This window comes from Pongo pygmaeus, chromosome 6 (genome assembly GCF_028885625.2).
Source record: "Pongo pygmaeus isolate AG05252 chromosome 6, NHGRI_mPonPyg2-v2.0_pri, whole genome shotgun sequence".
In the NCBI taxonomy this organism is placed as follows: domain Eukaryota; kingdom Metazoa; phylum Chordata; class Mammalia; order Primates; family Hominidae; genus Pongo; species Pongo pygmaeus.
Genome location: NC_072379.2, coordinates 79,822,471 through 79,845,522, shown reverse-complemented (window position 1 = coordinate 79,845,522; position 23,052 = coordinate 79,822,471). Strand labels below are relative to the sequence as shown.

At 38.9% G+C, this 23,052-nt stretch overlaps 1 protein-coding gene across 3 annotated transcripts in view; it reads left to right on the top strand.

Moving 5' to 3' along the window:
• Window positions 1-15,077: 15,077 nt before the first annotated feature.
• C1GALT1 (core 1 synthase, glycoprotein-N-acetylgalactosamine 3-beta-galactosyltransferase 1) overlaps window positions 15,078-23,052 on the top strand; it is a 128,132-nt gene continuing 120,157 nt past the window's right edge. The window contains exons 1-3 of one of the 3 annotated variants that reach the window (XM_063667541.1): window positions 15,078-15,199; window positions 17,969-18,059; window positions 20,796-20,855. The gene's annotated coding sequence lies outside the window, so the exon portion shown is untranslated. Of the gene's footprint in view, window positions 15,200-15,343; window positions 15,427-17,903; window positions 18,060-20,795; window positions 20,856-23,052 lie in introns of those variants that run through there. The other 2 variants (XM_063667539.1, XM_063667540.1) reach the window with 2 other exon arrangements.

Genomic DNA, 23,052 nt, shown 5'->3' with positions numbered 1-23,052 from the left:
AAATCAACTACTGAAGCTTGTGCCTACATCACATAGTTCTCGTGCCATTGTTTTCAGCTCCATCAGGTCATTTAAGGACTTCTCTATACTGTTTATTCTAGTTAGCCATTCGTCTAATCTTTTTTCAAGGTTTTTAGCTTCCTTGCAATGGTTTCGAGCATCCTCCTTTAGCTTGGAGAAGTTTGTTATTACCGACCTTCTGAAGCTTACTTCTGTAAATTCATCAAAGTCATTCTCCATCCAGCTTTGTTCCATTGCTGGCAAGGAGCTGCGATCCTTTGGATGAGAAGAGGTGCTCTGGTTTTTAGAATTTTCAGCTTTTCTGCTCTGGCTTCTCCCCATCTTTGTGGTTTTATCTACCTTTGGTCTTTGATGATGGTGACCTACAAATGGGGTTTTGGTGCAGATGTCCTTTTTGTTGATGTTGATGCTATTCCTTTCTGTTTGTTAGTTTTCCCTCTGACAGTCAGGTCCCTCAGCTGCAGGTCTGTTGGAGTATGCTGGAGGTCCACTCTAGACCCTGTTTGCCTGGGTATCATCAGCAGAGGCCACAGAACAGCAATATTGCAGGACAGCAAATATTGCTGCCTGATGCTTCCTCTGGAAGCTTTGTCTCAGAGGGGCACCTGACTGTATGAGGTGTCAGTCAGCCCTTACTGGGAGGTGTCTCCCAGTTAGGCTACACAGGGTTCAGGGACCCACTTAAGGATGCAGTCTGCCCATTCTCAGAGCTCAAACACTGTGCTGAGAGAAGCATTGCTCTCTTCAGAGCTATCAGACAGGGACGTTTAAGTCTGCAGAAGTTTCTGCCGTCTGTTTTTCAGCTATGCCCTGCCCCAGAGGTGGAGTCTACAGAGGCAGGTAGGCCTTGTTGAGCTGCGGTGGGCTCCACCCAGTTCGAGCTTTCCAGCTGCTTTGTTTACCTATTCAAGCCTCAGCAATGGTGGCTGCCCCTCCCCCAGCCAGGCTGCCTCCTTGCAGTTTGATCTCAGACTGCTGTGCTAGCAGTGAGCAAGGCTCTGTGGGTGTGGGACCCACTGAACCAGGCACAGGATATAATCTCCTGGTGTGCCATTTACTAAGACCATTGGAAAAGTGCAGTATTTGGGTGGCAGTGTCCAATTTTCCCGGTAGAGTCTGTCATGGCTTCCCTTGGCTAGGAAAGGGAAATCCCCCAACCCCTTGCACTTCCCAGGTGAGGTGATGCCCCGCTCTGCTTCAGCTCACCCTCCGTGGGCTGCACCCACTGTCCAACCAGTCCCAGCGAGATGAACCAGGTACCTCAGTTGGAAATGCAGAAATCACCCATCTTCTGCGACGATCACGCTGGGAGTTGCAGACTGGAGCTGTTCCTATTCGGCCATCTTCAATGTTTTCCTGACTTTCCCTGTTTTAATCTTCACAACAAAAAGTCACCTGCAGCCAGGCACAGTGGCTCATGCCTGTAATCCCAGCACTTTGGCAGGCTGAGGCGGGTGGATCACAAGGTCAGGAGATTGAGACCATCCTGGCTAACACGGTGAAACTCCATCTCTACTAAAAATACAAAAAAATTAGCCAGGCGTGCTGGCAGGTGCCTGTAGTCCCAGCTACTTGGGAGGCTGAGGCAGCAAAATGGCGTGAACCCAGGAGGCAGAGCTTGCAGTGAGCCAAGATTGTGCCACTGCTCTCCAGCCTGGGTGACAAAGCCTGGATCTCAAAAAAAAAAAAAGAGTCATCTGCAGTAAGCAGATGTCAGTCAGTTACATTTCTATTTCTCTGTCTCTCTATTCCTGTCTTATAATAAAAGTAACTGTAAAATGACTGCATTGTGTTCTTTGTTTCTGTTTTCTTCATCCCTTTCTGTGTGTAAAACCAAACCCTTCTGCACATCTCAATGGAACACTTATTTTATGGAATGAAGTGTCATCCTATTCTAGAATTGCAAATAAAGCCAGTTAAGCCAATAAATATCTCAGTTAAGATCTTTGTCTAAATTGATTGTACTTTTTTCTTTTGACATGAGCTAATTGTTTTCTGCTGAGAAGGTTTTGCAGTTTGCATTGTGGGCCATTAAAGATGCTGCCTATCTGAGCTGCTTTACCTGCCTGAATGGTAGGCTCAGTGGCAACAATGACAAATCATACACATTTTTATCTTTCTTTATCAAAAGTCTTTCATTTTTCTTCTGTATCCAACTACATTATCAACTCTTATAGGAAATGTTTTAGCTACATATATGAAAGCAATCAGTGACTCTGAACCCAGGACACATTACCATTATCCAAAAGAAGGCTGTTTGCTTAAAAAGTTCCTTTGATTAAAAATGTCTTGTAGCTTGATAACATAAGCCCAAATCACCTTAATAAAATTACAATTGTTCTCTTACTGATGCAGGTAGGGTACCTCAATGACTTTCCTCATTGGCCTGGCCTGTAGCTAGTTTACAATTTTACAAATGCTTTTCTAAGAACAAATGACAGGTAAACCACACATTTAAGTCCATGCTAATAACCAATTGTAAGCATCTTCCTCAACCTTATGGTCAAATTTACAAAGCGGTCATATTCTTGGCATCAGTGGGAACCAGTTGGAAAGGCCTTTTTGAGGTACGTCATGCTGGTTCTTTTGAGTAGGAAGAGGCTGGGTTGGCCACATATATCATAGACTACCACTTCCCTCTTCTTTGGACCTGGAGATTGGCTGTGGCAGTGAGTATTCTGAAAACTGCTCCTCATGGGTTCTATGCCATGGATAATTACTATTGTGGGTAGCAGTTTACACCCTCATTCTGGTTCACATGGGGCTCACAGAAACTACTGGATTCTCCATCAAGCCTGCACTGAGATTCTGCACAAACTCCTGTTATCATTGCAAACAGTTTATCTCCTCTCCTTTAATCATATTCGGTATTATTTTTTAGTCCCCTTGGGCATTTGGATCATCCCTGGTGAAACTGAGATTCCAATGAGTAGTACAACTATCATTAAGAATTTCTTATAGGTAGCTGTAGATATGCGGCGTTATTTCTGAGGGCTCTGTTCTGTTCCATTGATCTATATCTCTGCTTTGGTACCAGTACCATGCTGTTTTGGTTACTGTAGCCTTGTAGTATAGTTTGAAGCCAGGTAGCGTGATGCCTCCAGCTTTGTTCTTTTGGCTTAGGATTGACTTGGCGATGCGGGCTCTTTGTTGGTTCCATATGAACTTTAAAGTAGTTTTTTCCAATTCTGTGAAGAAAGTCATTGGTAGCTTGATGGGGATGGCATTGAATCTATAAATTACCTTGGGCAGTATGGCCATTTTCATGATATTGATTCTTCCTACCCATGAGCAGGGAATGTTCTTCCATTTGTTTGTATCTTCTTTTATTTCATTGAGCAGTGGTTTCTAGTTCTCCTTGAAGAGGTCCTTCACGTCCCTTGTAAGTTGGATTCCTAAGTATTTTATTCTCTTTGAAGCAATTGTGAATGGGAGTTCACTCATGATTTGGCTCTCTGTTTGTCTGTTACTGGGGCATAAGAATGCTTGTGATTTTTGTACATTGATTTTGTATCCTGAGACTTTGCTGAAGTTGCTTATCAGCTTAAGGAGATTTTGGGGAGACAACGGGGTTTTCTAGATATACAATCATGTCATCTGCAAACAGGGACAATTTGATTTCTTCCTTTCCTAATTGAATACCCTTTACTTCCTTCTCCTGCCTAATTGTCCTGGCCAGAACTTCCAACACTATGTTGAATAGGAGTGGTAAGAGAGGGTATCCCTGTCTTGGGCCAATTTTCAAAAGGAATGCTTCCAGTTTTTGCCCATTCAGTATGATATTGGCTGTGGGTTTGTCATAGATAGCTCTTATTATTTTGAGATATGTCCCATCAATACCTAATTTATTGAGAGTTTTTAGCATGAAGGGTTGTTGAATTTTGTCAAAGGCCTTTTCTGCATCTATTGAGATAATCATGTGGTTTTTATGTTTGGTTCTGTTTATATGCTGGATTACATTTATTGACAAACCTGAGAAAAACAAGCAATGGGGAAAGGATTCCCTATTTAATTAATGGTGCTGGGAAAACTGGCTAGCCATTTGTTGAAAGCTAAAACTGGATCCCTTCCTTACACCTTATACAAAAATTAATTCAAGATGGATTAAAGACTTAAACATTAGACCTAAAACCATAAAAACCCTAGAAGAAAACCTAGGCATTACCATTCAGGACATAGGCGTGGGCAAGGACTTCATGTCTAAAACACCAAAAGCAATGGCAAAAAAAGCCAAAATTGACAAATGGGATCTAATTAAACTAAAGAGCTTCTGAACAGCAAAAGAAACTACCATCAGAGTGAACAGGCAACCTACAAAATGGGAGAAAATTTTCGCAACCTACTCATCTGACTAAGGGCTAATATCCAGAATCTACAATGAACTCAAACAAATTTACAAGAAAAAAACAAACAACCCCATCAAAAAGTGGGCAAAGGATATGAACAGACACTTCTCAAAAGAAGACATTTATGCAGCCAAAACACACATGAAAAAATGCTCATCATCACTGGCCATCAGAGAAATGCAAATCAAAACCACAATGAGATACCATTTCATACCAGTTAGAATGGCGATCATTAAAAAGTCAGGAAACAACAGGTGCTGGAGAGGATGTGGAGAAATAGGAACACTTTTTACACTATTGGTGGGACTGTAAACAAGTTCAACCTTTGTGGAAGTCAGTGTGGCTATTCCTCAGGGATCTAGAACTAGAAATACCATTTGACCCAGCCATCCCATTACTGGGTATATACCCAAAGGATTATAAATCATGCTGCTATAAAGACACATGCACACATATGTTTATTGCAGCACTATTCACAATAGCAAAGACTCGGAACCAACCCAAATGTCCAACAATGATAGACTGGATTAAGAAAATGTGGCACATATACACCATGGAATACTATGCAGCCATAAGAAAGGATGAGTTCATGTCCTTTGTAGGGACATGGATGAAATTGGAAATCATCATTCTCAGTAAACTATCGCAAGGACAAAAAACCAAACACCGCATGTTCTCGCTCATAGATGGGAATTGAACAATGAGAACATGGACACAGGAAGGGGAACATCACACTCTGGGGACTGTTGTGGGGTGGGGGGAGGGGGGAGGGATAGCATTAGTAGATATACCTAACGCTAAATGGCGAGTTAATGGGTGCAGCACACCAGCATGGCACATATATACATATGTAACTAACCTGCACATTGTGCACATGTACCCTAAAACTTTAATAATAATAAAAAAGAAAAAGAATTTCTTATAGGAAGTATTTGAATTTCATTACAGTATTTGGACTGAAGCAGCATTAATGTCAGATGAGTGCCTTCACCCTGTTATCCTCAGTCTGATATGTACCAGTGTGCTCTACTCTGCCCCAAAGTCCCATATGTGGATTTAGTACTACATATGGCTTTAAATACCATCTATTCACTGATGACTCCTCAATTTATGTTTCTAGCATAGGCTTCTCTTGTGAACCCCATACTTACAAATTCAACTACCCACTTGACATCTTCAACTGCATGTCTAATAGGCATCTCAACTTAATGTGCCCTAAAACAAATTTGTAATCTTTCCTGAAATATGTTCCTTTCTAAGTTCCCCCATCTCAGTAATAAATAAAATCTCTCCAGTTGTTTAGGTCAAAAGCTTGGAATCATCTTTGATGCCCCCTGCTTTTATATACCCCACATTTGATCTATCAGCAAATGCTGAAGACTGTGCCCTCAAAATATATCCAGAACTCAATGACTTCTCATCCCTTCCTTTGGAGCCAACCTAGTCCAAGTTATATTACCTTTTGCAATAGTCTCCCAATTGATATCATTGCTTCTGTTTTTGCCCCACCACAAAGAGAGTCAGATCATGTCACCCCTCAGCTCAAAACCCTCCAATGTTTCCCCATCTCACACAGTGCAAAGTTGAAGTCCTTTCACAGGCCTACAAGGCCCTACATGATTCTCAGATACTTCACCTATTTCAAATCTCTTCTTCCTTCATGCATCTTCAGCCTCACTTATCTCACTGTTCTCCCAAAATACAGGATATAGGCCTGCCTCAGGGCATTTGAACTTGTTACTCCCTCTGCTATAAATGCTTGTCCCTGAGATAGTCACATGTTTTTCTCTGTAACCTCTTTTAGGTTTTTCTTCAAATGTGCATTTCTCAGTGGCCACCCTATTTAACATTACAGCTCCTACTTGCAGCACTCTCTGCTTTTTTTTTCTCCATTGCACTTATCACTATCTGACATCGTGATTGTTTATGGTGTTACTCTCCCCACCCACCAAAATTTAAGCTTTATAAAGGAAGGAATTTTTGTTCTCCTGCTTCAAAAGTCTAACCCCAGATCAAAAGCCTGGCCTATACAGCTAATCTTCTGTATCTGTGGGTTCCACATCCATGAATTCTACCAACCCTGATTAAAAATATTAAGGAAAAGGTTCAAAATAACAGTACCATAAAAATAATGTAAATATAGCATTATAATTATTTACATAGCATTTACATTGCATTAGGTATTACAAGTAATATAGAGATTATTTAAAATGTACAGGAGGATGTATGAGGGTTATATGCAAATACTATGCCATTTTATATAAGGGTCTTGAGCATCTAGAAATTTTGGTATCCTGCAGTGGTCCTGGAACCAATCCCCCTCAAATACTGAGAAAAGACTGTATTAAGTACTCAAGAGATCTGCATTGCATGATTACCACAGCTGTCAGTAGTCTCTGGTGAGCATGAGTCTCCAGTGTGTTTGCTGGTGAGTAGGCTAGGGTATGACAGGTCCTTAGGACCAGTGGAATTAAAGAACCTGACAAGAAAACATACAACTGCTCAGAATTCTCCTCCTGGAATGCCTGGGAGGTTAGGGAGACCAGAATGGCAGCCTGCCTGATGGGGAGACATCTCTCCACTCCCACAAGCAGCCTCAGGAACACAGGGCTGGGTAGGCCTCCTTATCTGGCCATCACATGGGGTATGAAGCAATACTCACTTACAAGAGTTCTTTTCATTGTACCCAGATCCTGACGCTTCCTGGGCCTCATGCAAATCCCCAGGACCCCACCCCCTCTCCTTTAGACCCTTGGGCACAAAAAGTTCTCCCGTTTCTCTGAAAACAGAATTCCACTACCTTTGAGAAAGCTCCCAGAACTTAGAAAAGCTAGTTTATCCTACATGGAGGGTAAAAGGTTCTGGAATTCAGAAACTTTAAAGAACAAAGACCTTCTTTTATCCTGTCTCAATACCTGTACTGTGTGTGTGTGTATGTGCGCACACAGGCGCAAATACCTACCATTAGTCTCTTACAGTCACCAGCCCCTCCCTTCTGTAGCAGGTCACCACCTTGCTAATCCTGTTATTTGAATACTGGAGGAAATTGAAATAGTGCTAGAAGTCAAAATAAAATCATTGAATCCAGTTTTTAAATAAATAATAATGAGGGAAGATTTGTTTTTGACCAAGGGCCTATGAGATGATCAGGAAGCTATGTTTAATCAATCAAATTATATAGCTATATCATAGGAGTATATGGAGGCTTATGTGACAAATCTAACATGTTGGCTTCTTTTTAAAATATTTTAAAATTATTTTAACTGGCATTTTAAATTTTAAATTGGCATTGTAAATTTAAATTTTAAATTTTAAAATAAAAATTTTAATTTTTTCTTAGCAGAGATGGGGCCTTACTTTGTTACCCAGGCTGGTCTTGAACTCCTGGGCTCAAGTGATCCTCCTGCCTCAGCCTCCCAAAGGGGGATTACTGGTGTGAGCCACTCCTCCCAGCCTGCATGTTGGTTTCTTAAACACAAAAGTTAGTTGAAGGCTACAAGATAAACGAGCTTTTTACTAACTAAAGAATCAATAATTTCTACTTTTATTTTTTGAGACAGAGTCCTTCTCTGTCATCCAAGCTGGAATACAGTGGCACGATCTCCGCTCACTGCAACCTCTGCCTCCCGGGTTCAAGCGATTGTCCTGCCTCAGCCTCCTGAGTAGCTGCAATTACAGGCGCGTGCCACCATGCTGGGCTAATATTTGTATTTTTAGTAGAGATGGGGTTTCACCATTTTGGTCAGACTGGTCTCAAACTCCCGATCCACCCACCTTGGCCTCCCAAAGTGCTGGGATTACAGGTGTGAGCTACCATGCCCAGCCAATAATTTCTACTTTAAAAAATATATACTAATTAAAATGCTTATTTTACTAAAATATATTTTTAACTGGCATTTCTTCTGAGAGAAATATGGAGACAGAAGTGCCATAAAGGGCAAAATGAATGGACTGAATTGCTTCAATCAGTAAAGGTGAAACTTGGCCCACCAAAAAACAAGGTCATCTCCATTTACAGGTGCCTAATACAACTTAATTAAAGGTAATAAAACAAACTAATAGTTACAATAAGTAATAAAGCTGGAAAGTAAGCCAAGGTCAAGTACATAGAAACAAATGGTTCCAAGAAAAGCAATTGCCTGAGGAGTGGTAAAAAATAAGGTAACAGAGACTCACCTACATAATGGTGATATATTAGCTAGAAAACGATAATCTTTGCTATTCAAATGTGGCTGGAAAAGAAATTTGAAGTCACTGTCATGCATATTTCTGTTGCAATCTTTGATCTGCAATAATTCAAAGGAAGGAAAGAAAGGTATAAACACATACAAATTTAAATATAGTTTTTTAAGGAACTATATTTCCTTTGAATTATATTTAATAGTTCCTGAAGGAAGGAAAGGTGTAAATTTAAACATATTCAAATTTAAATACATAAAACATAGGTTGAAACTAACATTGAGGGGTATTTATGCCACACATATCCATTATGCTATTAATATTTCATCAGCCACAAACCCTACTGAGATGGGCATTATCTTATCCATTTTACTAATAATAAAATTGCCTCACAGAGAGATCTTGTAACAGATTCAAGTTACAAAACCAGCAATCACTAGTATGGGATTTGAACCCAGGTCTGTATAACTCCAAAACCCTTGTTTATTCTACTTAATGACCCAGCCTCTTTTCTGATCCTAATTAAACAAGTCTTGATAAGTGAAATGCAGGCAATGATTGTGGAACCCAGAATGCAGGGTAGAACAGGACTGAACTTTGGGCTGCAGAGCCAAAGGCCAAAGATATTTAATGACAAAAACAACAATAATTATATATATACACACATATATATTCACATATATATACATGTATATATATACATATTATATATACATGTATATATGTATGTGAGTGTGTGTATATATATACACATATATGTGTGTGTATATATATGTATATATATATACGTGTGTGTGTGTGTGTGTGTGTGTGTGTGTGTGTGTGTATATATATATATATATAATTTTAGTGGCTGGTAACCACTGAACCAGAATACAAAGCCAAGAAGACAGTCCAAAAATCTGTCAAAAAGATGTTAACCAGTGTTCCAAGAGGAGGTGGGCCGTCATTGGACACTCTCTCTTTCAAAAAAAAAACCCCTGAAAAAAAGGGTGGGGTTTTTAACACCAAGAGAAATAGAGTGGTATAAACGGAAAAGCCAATCACCCATAAGTGGGTGAAATTTGACAGTGACAAAAGCTATTACATAAATACCCAAGGGAAGTTAGGGTAGGGGATAAATGGGGCATTTATATCTCTTTCATGAGATAATAGTAACGATAATAATGTCAACAACAATAGGAGCAACAGAGCTAACACTTATTGAAACTTGTCAACAACTATGTTAAGCACTTTGCAAACATTACATTATTTGATCACAATATCCCTCCAAGGTATATGTTCTCAAGGAGGCCTGCAGAGGAATTTGGCCCCAGAACTCTCAACTGCTACATTATAGATTCCAATTTCCTAAAGAAATAACCTATGCTCACTAGGGAAATTTTCTGCTTTTAACATAATTTTTGCCCCCTCCCCTCCCCTCCCCCACTACCCCCCTCACTTCCTCTCCCCTCCCCTCCCCTTCCCTTCCCATCTTTTTAAAGAGACGGTCTCACTCTATTGCCCAGGCTGGAGTGCAGTGGTGTGGCCTGGCTAATTTTTTGATTTTTAACTTTTTTATAAAGAAAGACCTCACGATGTTACCCAGGCTGGTCTCAAACTCCTGGCCCCAAACAATCCTCTCACCTTGGCCTCCCAAAGGGATGGGGTTACAGGTATGAGCCACTGTACACTATACCTGGCCTCTATTTCTTTTCTTTTCTTTTTTTTTGAGACGGAGTCTTTCTGCGTCACCCAGGCTGGCATGCAATGGCATGATCTCGGCTCACTGCAACTTCTGCCTCCCGGGTTCAAGCGATTCTCCTGCCTCAGCCTACCAAATAGCTAGGATTACAGGCACCTGCCATCATGCCTGGCTAATTTTTTTATTTTTTAGTAGAGACGGGGTTTCACCTTGTTGGTCAGGCTGGTCTCGAATGCCTGAACTCAGGTGATCCACCCACCTAGGCCTCCCAAAGTGCTGGGATTATAGGCGTGAGCCACCGCGCCTGGCCACCTGGCCTCTATTATACTCTAGTCTTATTATGCAAAGATTTATTATTTCAAAATTCTTTTCTTTCCCTCAACTATTTAAAAGTATAAGAACTGGCTGGACATGGTGACTCTCTCCTCCTCTCTCATATTCTCCCACTTCTTCCCCCACAACCCCCACTCCGCCCCCACAAAGGGAAAACCCTATCAGATGACACTGCCTCCAGGTTTTAATAGGCACCAAGGAGCTATAAGTGATCATCTTGGCAAGCTTAAAATTTATGTCAACCAAATATAATGGGAAAACATAAATTAAGGACACATAAAAGCTAAACTATTTATAAATGACATTGAATGAATTGAAATCATGAAATGCTCAGGAAAATAAAATATAAGGTAACATTAAAATTTACATTTTCATTGATATAAAATTCATTTTAAAGTTTGTGTGTATGTGATTTAGTTCTATATTTATTGAAAATGAAGGATGATTATGACATATTTAGAGAAAAAGACTGCAAAAGAATATGACCATATGATTCTATTTTTGTTTTAAACATGAGTGTGCATTTGTTCAAAGAATAAAAATGTCTTAAAAGATAACAACAAAAATATGTATAACATAGTAGTTATCTCTGAGTGATAGGATTATAAATAAATATTTTTTCTAACTTTTCCAGAGTAAACATAAATTGTTTTTGTAAATTTTAAAACTTAATGAAACAAATCATGGCCTGGCACTCAAGAAACATTTTACTCTGGGATAGGGAGCAGGATTTATTTATTCGGGGGCCAGAGAGGGGAGTGAGTAACAATATTTAACAGTTATATTTTGCTGGTTACCAAGTTTTGTTTTTCTGTTTGTTTGTTTTTGCGATGTTTTTGAAATGGAATCTCGCTCTGTTGCCCAGGCTGGAGTGCAGTGGCACGACCTCAGCTCACTGCAACCTCTGCCTCCCAGGTTCAAGCAATTCTCATGCCTCAGCCTCCCAAATAGCTGGAATTACAGGTGTGTGCCACCATGCCTGGCCAATTTTTGTATTTTTAATAGAGACGGAGTTTCACCATGTTAGCCAGGCTGCTCTTGAACTCCTGACCTCAAGTGATCCACCTACCTTGGCCTCCCAAAGTGCTAGGATTACAGGTGTGAGCCACCGAGCTCAGTCAGCCAGTGACCAAATGTTTAAAGAGATCCTCACTAAGCATCAGAAAATTCTGGATCCATTTTCTGGCTCTGCCATGGGCCACCTGGGCATGTTGGACAAGTCACGCTGAGACACAGTTTACCTATTTAAAATGTGAAGGTGTAAATGTACTTAATCTAGAATTTCTTTCCCAGAACTAATATTCATTGACTTCACAGTCCTAGTTCTGTGGTAACCAGTAACATGGTGATATGGTTTGGCTGTGTCTCAGATGGAGATAAGGAACTTTTGAACCTCTGCCTAGATTTCAGAAGATATATGGAAATGCCTGGATGCCCAGGCAAAAGTTTTCTGCAAAGGCGGGGCCCTCATGGAGAACCTCTGCTAGGGCAGTGCAGAAGAGAAATGTGGGGTCAGAGCCCCCACACAGAGTCCCTACTGGGGAACTGCCTAGTGGAGCAATGAGAAGAGGACCATTGTCTTCCAGACCCCAGAATGGTATATCTACCCAACAGCTTGCACTGTGCACCTGGAAAAGCCACAGAAACTCAATGCCAGCCTGTGAAAGCAGCCAGGAGGGAGGCTGTACCCTGCAAAGCCACAGGAGTGGGGCTGCCCAAGACCATGGGAACCTACCTTTTGCATCAGCATGACCTGGATGTGAGACATGAGTCAAAGGAGATCATTTTGGGGCTTTAAAATTTGACTGCCCTACTGGATTTCAGACTTGCATGGGCCCTGTAACCACTTTGTTTTGGCCAATATCTCCCATTTGGAATGGCTGTACTCACCCAATACCTGTACCTCCACTGTATCTAGGAAGTAACTAGTTTGATTTTGATTTTACAGGCTTACAAGCAGAAGGGACTTGCCTTATCTCAGATGAGACTTTGGACTGTGGACTTTTAGGTTAATGCTGAAACAAGCTAAGACTTTGGGGGACTGTTGGAAGGCATCATTGGTGTTGAAATGTGAGGACATGAGATTTGGAGGGGCCAGGGGCAGAATGACATGGTTTGGCTGTGTCCCCACCCAAATCTCAACTTGAATTGTACCTCCCAGAATTCCTATGTGTTGTGGGAGGGACCCAAAAGGAGGTAGTTGAATCATGGAGGCCAGTCTTTCCTGTGCTATTGTCGTGATACTGAATAAGTCTCACGAGATCTAATGGGTTTATCAGAGGTTTCCGCTTTTGCCTCTTCCTCATTTTCTCTTGCTACCGCCATGTAAGAAGTGCCTTTCTCCTCCCGCCATGATTTTGAGGCCTCCCTAGCCATGTGGAACTGTAAGTCCAGCTAAATTTCTTTTTCTTCCCAGTCTCAGGGAAGCAGCATGAAAATGGACTAATACACATGGGTAGAGCTTTTCTTTTCCTTCCCAGGTATTAATTAATTTAGTAATTTATTTATTCCTCCATCCATGCATTCATACATCTATCTCTTTGCTCGAATAATATTTATTGGCAAGCTATTATTTGTCTAGAACTTAGCTGAAGCATTTCCTATGACTTTTTGGTTGAAGCTTGTTTTCTCTGTATATTTCTCAGGGAATAATATTCATTCAGTTCTTGCATGCTCACAATTGCTTTACTTTTCTGTAGCTTTTATATTTTAAAGTAAGTTTGGGTATGTATAAAAATTTCATTTTTTTTTTTTTGAGACAGAGTCTCGCACTGTTGCCTGGGCTGGAGTGCAATGGCATGATCTCAGCTTACTGCAACCTCCGCCTCCCGGGTTCATGCGATTCTCCTGCCTCAGCCTCCCTAGTAGCTGGGATTACAGGCACACACCACCACACCTGGCCAATTTTTGTATTTTTAGTAGAGATGGGGTTTCACTATGTTGGCCAGACTGATCTCAAACTCCTGACCTCGTGATCCGCCCCGCCTTGGCCTCCCAAAGTGTTGGGATTACAGGCATGAGCCACTGCACCCAGCCTACTTTTTTTCTTTTTAATAAATATATTGCTCCATGGACTTATGAAATTTGATGTAAATATGATTTTATTTATGATTTTATTTTTGATGACTTGGTCTTTATGCCTGAATGTTCAAAGAGTTTTTGTATTTTCCAGTTATACTGGAATATGTCTTGGTATTGGTCATTCTGGCTCCACTTTTCCAAGGTTAATGGTGTGCTCTTTCCAAATAGGTGTTCAATTTTTTTCTAATTTTAAGAACGTCTTTTTGCATTATGGATTTTTGTATTTGCTTTGTTCCATTGCTTTCATTTTCCTTCCAACGTAAGTTACACTTATGTTGGATTTTCTTTTCCTGTCTTCTATATCTATTATTTTTCTCTCGAATCCTTTTTATTTCTTTCTTTCTGTTTTCTTTTCCTCCTTTGTAAATTGTATTTCCCAAATCTTGTTTCTGAAAATAGTGAACTAGGTTGTTTTAGAACAATTTGAAGGTATTGAAAAACCACTCAGGTAGTGAGGACTTATGGGGCCAGGATCCAGAAGAAAAGGGAACCCCCAGAGAGCTGAGCCTGACATGTGCCATTGCTTTTAGTCTTGAGGCATTTGCCTATTTGAGAACAATGGCTGAAAGGATGAGAATTTGAACAAAACTTTCAATAGACTCAAGGAGTTGAGGGGAAAATTGGAGTTCTGAGCTGCACAAGGAGGATGAGATCTAAAATAAAACAAAAAATGAAAACACTAGGCTTTCAATTGGGACCACAAAAGACCACATTTTACGAAAAAGGATAAATTAGAAATGGACCAGTGACTCAACTCCAGTTCTGAATTATATCAATCCCCAATTGATGTTTAGCCATCTTGTCTCTGAGTTTCCTGGTTCTAATATATGCTGTTATTTTATAGTTTCTATTATTTTCTTAATTTGCTTCCATTAATTTTGTTATATTATTTAGTTTTCATTTTTTTAAATTATGTCTTTTCTGGTACATATTAACTACCCATTTTTTCATTATTTAGTTCATTTTCTTTATAATAGTATACTTGTTTTGTGTTCGACCATATTCTTTCTGTTGCTTTTGTATAAACAAAATCAGGTGTTCTGTACTTTTAGGAAATGGTTCCCTTGAAGGGAAATGGGATATGCCATGATAGCCTTTATAGTTTCAGTGCTTAAGAGATTCCTCCCCTATTATTATCACACAGCAGACAGATTGAGATACACATATAGACGTAGATGGCCTTTGTGTAGTCACACCCACTTCCAGAAATCTGCCTTCTCTGGAGACCCACCTGACTTCCCAGTGTTTGATCTTTTTCTCTCAACAAACAACAAAGGCATTTTAAGGTCGTCAAAATATTGGATTTACTCTCAGAGTTTCTATCCTGCTGAGTTTGAATTTTCTTCACAGAAGTGTTTTCCTCAGGAAAGATATTTTATTGGCTATTTCTGAGTTCTTTGAGTACATAAGCCACCCAGTACCTTCTGATCTTCCCATTTTCTCTTAGTGTATGGCTGAGATATTTTTATTCTACTCAGCCATAAATTGGAGTCAGAAGCCTTCTCCTTTTTACTGTTATTTTCACAATATTTACCTGCTGAGAATCTCACTCAAGGTAAGACCTTCTCTTTTTGAGTATTTGTGGACAATTTCTGTATTGCAGTGTTCGTAGAACCTTCTAAACTCTTGTTCTTTCCTGTCCACTGCCTCTGCACAGCCGCTAAAACTAGGCATGCTCTGTATGAGTTCTGCCGCTGTTGTCTGTGGTTTGGGTGGGGCAAAACCCACTGGCATTCTGAGGCTCGTGGGGATGTTTTTTCAGTTGGCTTTCTGGAGGATGTGGTGAGTAGAACTTATCTTTTGCTATTTTAGTTGGTTCAGTATGCTTTTAGGAATGGATTTGGGGAAATTAAAAAACTGTACATCATAACCTTGCCCTGACCTGAAGTCAAGATGGGTTTATTTTTAAATCATGAATCTATCAACCAAGGCACCGATTCCATGTTGCTCTACTGTCTTGACTGGCTTCTAAGACTATATTTATTTCAATATAGTTTCTGTTCAACTTAGTTAAGTGTCTGTTAGCTTCCCTAAAGATACTCTTTTGAAGTATAATCAACCTCTATCTCAGAGTTGCCAACATTCTTATACTGCTTTCATTTTCTTTACCAGCACACTTCAAATTTCAGTTTCTTCATTAGCTAGCCTCAGTAAGGGTATGTACATGTACATTCTGAACAATTCCTTCAATCAATGAGATCTCTTTTCCTTTAAAATCAGATTTTATTTGAGAACTGTCTTTTTGCTAAAATTGCTGTATTTTCCTCCCAGGCATGTTTCAAATTGTCCTTTATATTTCAGGAATCTCAGTCAGAATGCCTCCTTTAATGTTCAGATAACTTGCTAAATCAAAAGTAGTTTCCTCAAGTTGCTGTTGCATTAACTTAGCAGTACATTCCTTTCACATGAAAATTGGTGTATTCAAGCCTGTTACCCTCACATGACCACAGCTGAAATATTTCTCTGATGAATAAAGTAAAATTACTATATCCCTCTGAAGTTTTGTAGAGTCCACTCTAGTCTTTAGAACCTGTTAGAATGTCCCTTCCTTTTTGCTAAAGAAAAGAAATTAAATGGGAGGTTAGGGTGGGGTTAGGAAGAGTGGTATCTAGTCTCCAGTGATCTACTGCAGGGCTCTATACGTGACTCTGTTCCATCTAATTCAATCAGCATTCCAGTATTCCATTAGCACCTCCTATGTGCTGAGTTTTATGTTGAATAGAAAGGAAAAATAAGTCTCCAAGAAGGCATTGGAGTTAGATGTGGATTCAAATTCTGATTCTACTCTTCACTAGCAGGTGGCCTGAGTCAGCTGTTTGATCTCTCTGAGTCTCAATTTCCATATCTGAGTATAATGATTCCTATATAACACAGCTATTATAAACATTTAGTATATTTTTTCTATTATATTTTACATATTATATACACGTACATTTATATATATTTATATATTACATAAACATTTGTATAAATGTACAGGTATATACACACGTATCTATATATGTATGCATGTATATGTATATATACATATATTTCATCTATAATTTTATAAAAGCTGTATCATGTAGGACTCATATACGCATATACGACATGTAATAGGTGGTCAAATAAGTGTTTGTTCCTTTTGGATAATGTTATGACCTGCTTGTAATTAGATAACATTTCTTTCCTTTTTTGCCTCCCCAAACACACAAAATGGCTGTTAGATGGCCTATTGATTTTCTTAATGGATTAAAATTAGCTGTGTTTTAAGACATTCTATCTCAAACTGTGTGACATTTGTGAAATATATTGAGACAACGAGCAGGGTTCTTGATCTGAGGGAATTCGTAAACTATTAAGGGGTTCAGGGAGTTTTTGAATCTTCTGAAATTATATGCAAATAGGGCATCTTTGTGACTTATGCATTTTTGGAGTGAAGCAATTCATTGCTATCACCAGATTTTTAATGGGACTTAGAAACAGGAAAAAAAAAAGTCAAGAATCATGAAGGTGTTATAAAACCACAGCTGGGACTCAAATGATTGTATGCTTTTGGAGGTCGGAAACTGTCTATGTAATTTCCTTTTTACAATGCTTGGCACAGAACCAGAAAGAGTTAAGTACTTAATTTTTATTTTTGAATGACTGTAATATTGACCATCTTTTCTCTACTAGGAGGGGCAGATATAAAAAGTAGAACTAAAAAATAAAAAGGAAGAGATTGGAAAGACGCAGGACAAATACCAAGAGCAGTAAAAGACTAGGAAGCAAAGAAAAAGAAGGAAAGAAAGAAAACAGGAAGAGGAGGGGGAGGAGGAAATAGAGTGGAAGAGAAATAGAAATGCAAAGCAGAAGAGAAAGAGAAAGGAAAGAAAGTGGTGTGTTGGACTGTGCTGATTTGTTTCCTCTCTTCTTGCCCCCTTTCCCCAATAATCTCTTCAAGGCAAAAGGTTCCCTAGAGGCCCAATAGAAACAGAACTCTTACAGACTAAATGAAGGTGCATGAAATTCTGATTTTAGCTTAATTAGATAGTAATGCCTTTGGAAAGTCACTATTTTTACACGTAGATTTTCTTTATCCGCAATCTTTAGATAATGTTAGCAAAGTTAAAAAAATTCGCTGTCTCCATGTAAGCTATATTCAAAAAAATTCATTTTAATGTGATTCAATTCAAAGAATACATTTTCCTATAGAAACAGTGTTACAAAGAGTATCACTACAGTTCATAAAAACATACTTAACATGTAATGGAAGAAAAGGTAACTGGCCTTTCAGCTATCAGCTCCGAGCTTGGTAAACTGGAGCACAGCATCTCTTTTCATTTCCTTTCTCACATCCTAGGGAGCTTTGCACCAACCCATGTTCATAAATTGAGGGATATGTCTGCACTTCAAAGATCAATGGCAGCAACACCGTGAACAGCTGTTCATACGTAAGTAAAACTAGTTAAATTTCCTGATTCTTATTCTTTCCCTCAGCTGTTTCCTGCCCAACATGTGTGTCCTTCTTGTCCCTAGTACCTTTCCACATTTTATATTGGGTACACGTTCCAGCAGCCTCATGGAACTAGAGATCTGTTTCTTCTCAACTCTGGAAAATTCTTTCTATTCTGTTTCTGCATATGACCTTTACCTTCCATCTAGATCTTTTTGGTCGTCAACTGTATAGAGTGTTATCTCTTTCTTGAACCTCCACTTTCTACCTCCAACCCCTAATCCCTGCCATTTGCCTAATCAGGTATATCCTTGACAAAAGTCTGATGTACAAGGGGACAGATAATGTTACCTTGATTGACAGTGTTCTAATACATATATTAAGCAGTTGATGTAGAACAGGCAGGAAGACAAAATGTTACCCTGTTTCTCATGAGAAAGGAGGCTACACTGCTCTTCTTAGGAAGTAGGAAGATAGATGCAGAGACAGATATTTAGAAGGGGAGGAAAATAAAAATGGTCTATGTGTCTGCTAGCCTAAATCCATTCAGTAAAAGAGAAGTCAAGTTCAGTTCAAGATAGAAGTAAGGTTGGTTCCAAAGGATGGACACATACATGCAACTCATTCCTGGGTATAAAAGATGAAATAGAGGGTATGTGTCCAAGTACATGTCCAAAGGTATGAAGTAGCTGCAGGAATTTTATCAGAGAAACCAGTCCCCAGGACTAATGTTAACAGATGACAGAGGGAAAGCTGTCTGAATTATTTGCCAGTAGACTACTGGTCAAGAGGACTTGGAAATATAGCTGAAAAGAAACTTAGAACTACACACACAAACACAGTACTAATCAGCAGAAGTAATGAGTATTCAGAGAAAACAATGAGCCATAATTTACAATCAACTTAAATAGAATTTATGCAACTGAAATCTAAGACAGAATAATACGCAGTAACTTCCAGTTTATAACAATGACTACTTGTGTAGTCATTACTACGCAAAATTACTGACTACTTGTGTACTGACATGTATTTTGCACAATGATATGACAGACTAAGACAAACTGAATAGTTTGCAAGTAAACTACTTGTCAAGAGGACTTGGAACCATAGCTCTATTGACATGTAACCATCCTTACCAAAGACAGACTCAAATTCTCAGAAATGTTCGCTTCTATTTTGGGGAGATCATCCAAATCTATAAACTTGTGAGGCTTTAACAGTGGGAAAAAAACCTTACAACTCACTTAGTCTAACTTCTTTACTTTAAAGGTAATTGTCCCTTGGATGAAAATCACTAACATTTTAGTATAAACGTATTTATAGTGAATAACTTTACATTTACTAGCCAAAATTTGTTGCCAAGGGACTAAAAAATGTGGCAATAAATTGAAGTATTTGTTAAAAAGATATTTAGTTTTAAAATTTTTTGTCAGTCCACTTTTTATTATGAGAGTTGCTGATAAAAATAACTACTATTTATTGAATACTTATAACATGTTAGACCCTTTGCAAACATCCTCCCCTTTAACCAGCACAACCACTAGAAAAGACAGGCATCATCATCTTCCTTTTACAAAGTTGAGGACCATGAGGCTCAGAAAATAGTAGATAGTAGCTAGTAAATAGTACAGCCAGGATTAAAATACATGTTTTCTAATACTTAATACTCTATCAGATTGTCACAATGGTATTTAAAAAATTAGAAATATAGGAAAACATGAATACTTTCCATATTTTCTATAGTAGGTGCTATTTTGAGTATCCTTAAAATATGTGTGCAAGTGCAGAAGATTCTATTGAAGTTTACCTTAAGGCAAAGATAGTCATAAAGAGGTCATAAAGAGGGCTGACTTACTGAAAGTACTTCAAAATTCTACCCTCTTATTAAATGTGAACAGTTCAAAAACTTTAGTAATTGTCATTGATCAGCACGGTGAAATGATTACGGGCTCATTTGTGGACAGGCCTGATAGGTTGTACTGGATCTATCTTTCTTCATTTCTCATGTGGAACATTAATGTTAACGGGTCTATGATGTATGAAGAGCTAACTCTAAGTAAGCAGAAGTAAGTCAAATTCTATAACCTATTGATCTGAGATACCTAAAAAGGAGCTTGGATTTCAGGAGGATTGGGATACAGCTCTCCTCTTGCTTTATATTTTGCCGTAGGCTGGGTTTTCCAGAAAACAGACTCTGAAATGGAGATCAGCATGTAGAAAGTTTATTAGGGAAGACTTTTAAGATCAGTACCTGTGCATGGAAAGAGACAGAAGCAGGATTGGACAGTGGGAAAAGTTGGGCTGTGATGTAGTCTTAACAAAGTCCTCAGTCAACCCGATGGGGAACTCTGAAGGTGGAATGGCCCTAAAGAGCATCACAGGTCAGGGAAGGAAAGCTCTATTTTTAATACCCCTATGTCGATCAGTCATTGGATGTGGGTGCCTAAGAGGGGGCATGGCTTTAAGTTGTTTGCACCTGAGGCAGTTCCCTGAGAGGGCTGTTAGCTGAAGGTCATCTGCTGGCAGAACTCCCAATAGTTGTGGAAATAAATCTTTCTGTCCTGAAGGAGGAACAGGGCAAACCATTAGTGTTCACCTTGGGTTTGCTGCCTTTGATTGCATGTAAATATTATTTTGTATTATTTAAGATGTGTAGGGTGAGTAAAATGCCCTAGAAACCCTAGCAAAGATTAACCTTGCCTGTCAACTTTATTCATTTATGTGTTTCTTTTAGATTTGAAAGCCTCGGAGAAGGACCAAACAGTGTCTGAGAAGTTTGAATTTAAAATAAAAGGTTGGTCTGGCATTTTCATGTGAACAGAACTAGAAATCACAGTAGCCAGGAAGAGAAAATGGCCAGATAACTGAAAGACAGAAGGTAGGTTAGGAAGGAACTCAGGCCAGGTTGTCCACCTATCTGTGTTAGAGGATGGTGATCCTTGTGCAAGCAGATATGGAACTAAATAAAGCCCCTTTACTCACTGTGGGGGGATTATGTGGAATAAAGCATGCATCTAGGAGCCTTGACTATTTTTCCATTGCTTCATTTTACGTAATTATACCCATTTAATTTATCCTTTAATTTTTGTGAATGCATCACTCTATTTCAGTTATGCTAAGGGAATAAGAAAAAAAATTGTGTCCACATTTGGATTAGAGAGAAAAGACAAACATCATATCCATGGGGTGCAGATGAGATAGGTGTAGGAGAAATCAAAGTGAGAAAGATTAAGAGGACGTTTCAGTGTAGGAAGCTCTAGATGCAAGAATTCAAAGCTTTCAAGACAGGAAGAAAGAGTCCAGAAAGGCATGTACTGCTATATATTTTCTCATTTCCTTCTCTGATATGTTCCCTTTCAGGAGAAAAAAAAATGAATAGTTGTAAGCACCAATTTTTGCTCACATGGTACCAGTTGAGCATCTGTAATCCAAAAACCCAAAATCCAAAATGCTCTAAAATCCAAAGCTTTTTGAGCATCAACATGATGCTACAAGTGGAAAATTCCACACCTAACGTTATGTGATGAGTCACAGTCAAAATAGAAAAACTCGTTTCATGCACAAAATTTTTGAAAATATTGTATAAAATTACCATCAGGTTATGTGTATAAGGTGTATATGAAACATACATTTCATGTTTAGACTTGGGTCCCATCCCAGAGATATTTCATTATGTATATGCAAATATTCCAAAAGTTCAAAAAGTCTGAAATCCAAAATACTTCTGGTCCCAGGCACTTGAGATAAGGGACACCTGTACTAGGCATTTTCACATTATCTAATTTACTGATAACAACCATGTGAAAAAAAGATATATTACTGTCATTTTATTATGAGAAAAACTAAGACTTAGGGAGAATAATTAGGTTTCCTAAGCCCACACAATAAGTGATGGAACTGGGAAGAGAGTGTAGCACAGGTTTAGGGTGAGAAACAATTGGATTAAATGTCCTTCAGTATTTGAATGAATACAAAAATTGTGGTATATTCTTAGAATATTACTGAACAATAAAAAGTAATAAACTATTGATAAACATAACAATATGGTTTAATTTCAAAGTAACAATGCCAGTGAATAAAACCAGATACGAAAAAGCACATAATGTATGATTTCATTTTTATAACTCTAGAAAATGCAAACTAATCTCTATTGACAGAAAGCAGATCAGTGGTTGCTTGGAGATGGGGCAGGGTGGGAAGTGGCAGGAGGAAACTTTTGGAGGTGATAGATACGTTCATTATCTTGATTGCGGTGATAGTTTCATGGGTGTATACAAATGTCACAACATCAAATTATACTCTTTATGTATACTTATTGAATGTCAATTATACCTCAATAAAGCAGTTAAAAACAACTGAGTTGAAATCCCTATTATACTATTTACAAAATGCTTAATCTCTGAGACTACATTTTTTAAAAATCAGTTAAATGGAGTTGCTAATGCCTACCACAGAGGGTTGGTGTAAACATTAAATCAGTAAGGCAAGTACTTAGCACACTGTGTAATACAATAGTAAGCATGCAGCAGTAGTTATACAAGGAGTCCTAGACTGAGTTCTTCCTTCTTAGAGCTTTCTCCACTTTAATTAATCATGTTAGTCCTTTTTATTTACAGCTGGAATTCAAACACAGCAGTCTTACTCCATAGACCAAGATCTTTCCACTAAACTGTGCTAAGCCATGACAAATTTTATGATTTGAGTTGAGGAGGGCATCCCCTGATTGGACACCAGGCTCAGAGTATTCCACATAAATGCTCCTCTGTATTACCCCAGGGTCTGGAAAAGTCACTCTGGGCCAGGGAGGAAGACCAGTAGTTCAGCTGCATATTCTTTACCTATACTCCTTCAGATTCTATCTCTGCTCCTTTTTCAGATCCCTACTGGCTAAACAGCAATGAAATTGCTTACGCAGTGTACAGATAAATTGAGAGCAACAGGTCCTGTTTCTCAGGAGTTTGCCCCAAATAGCAGTCCAAACTAGACATAAT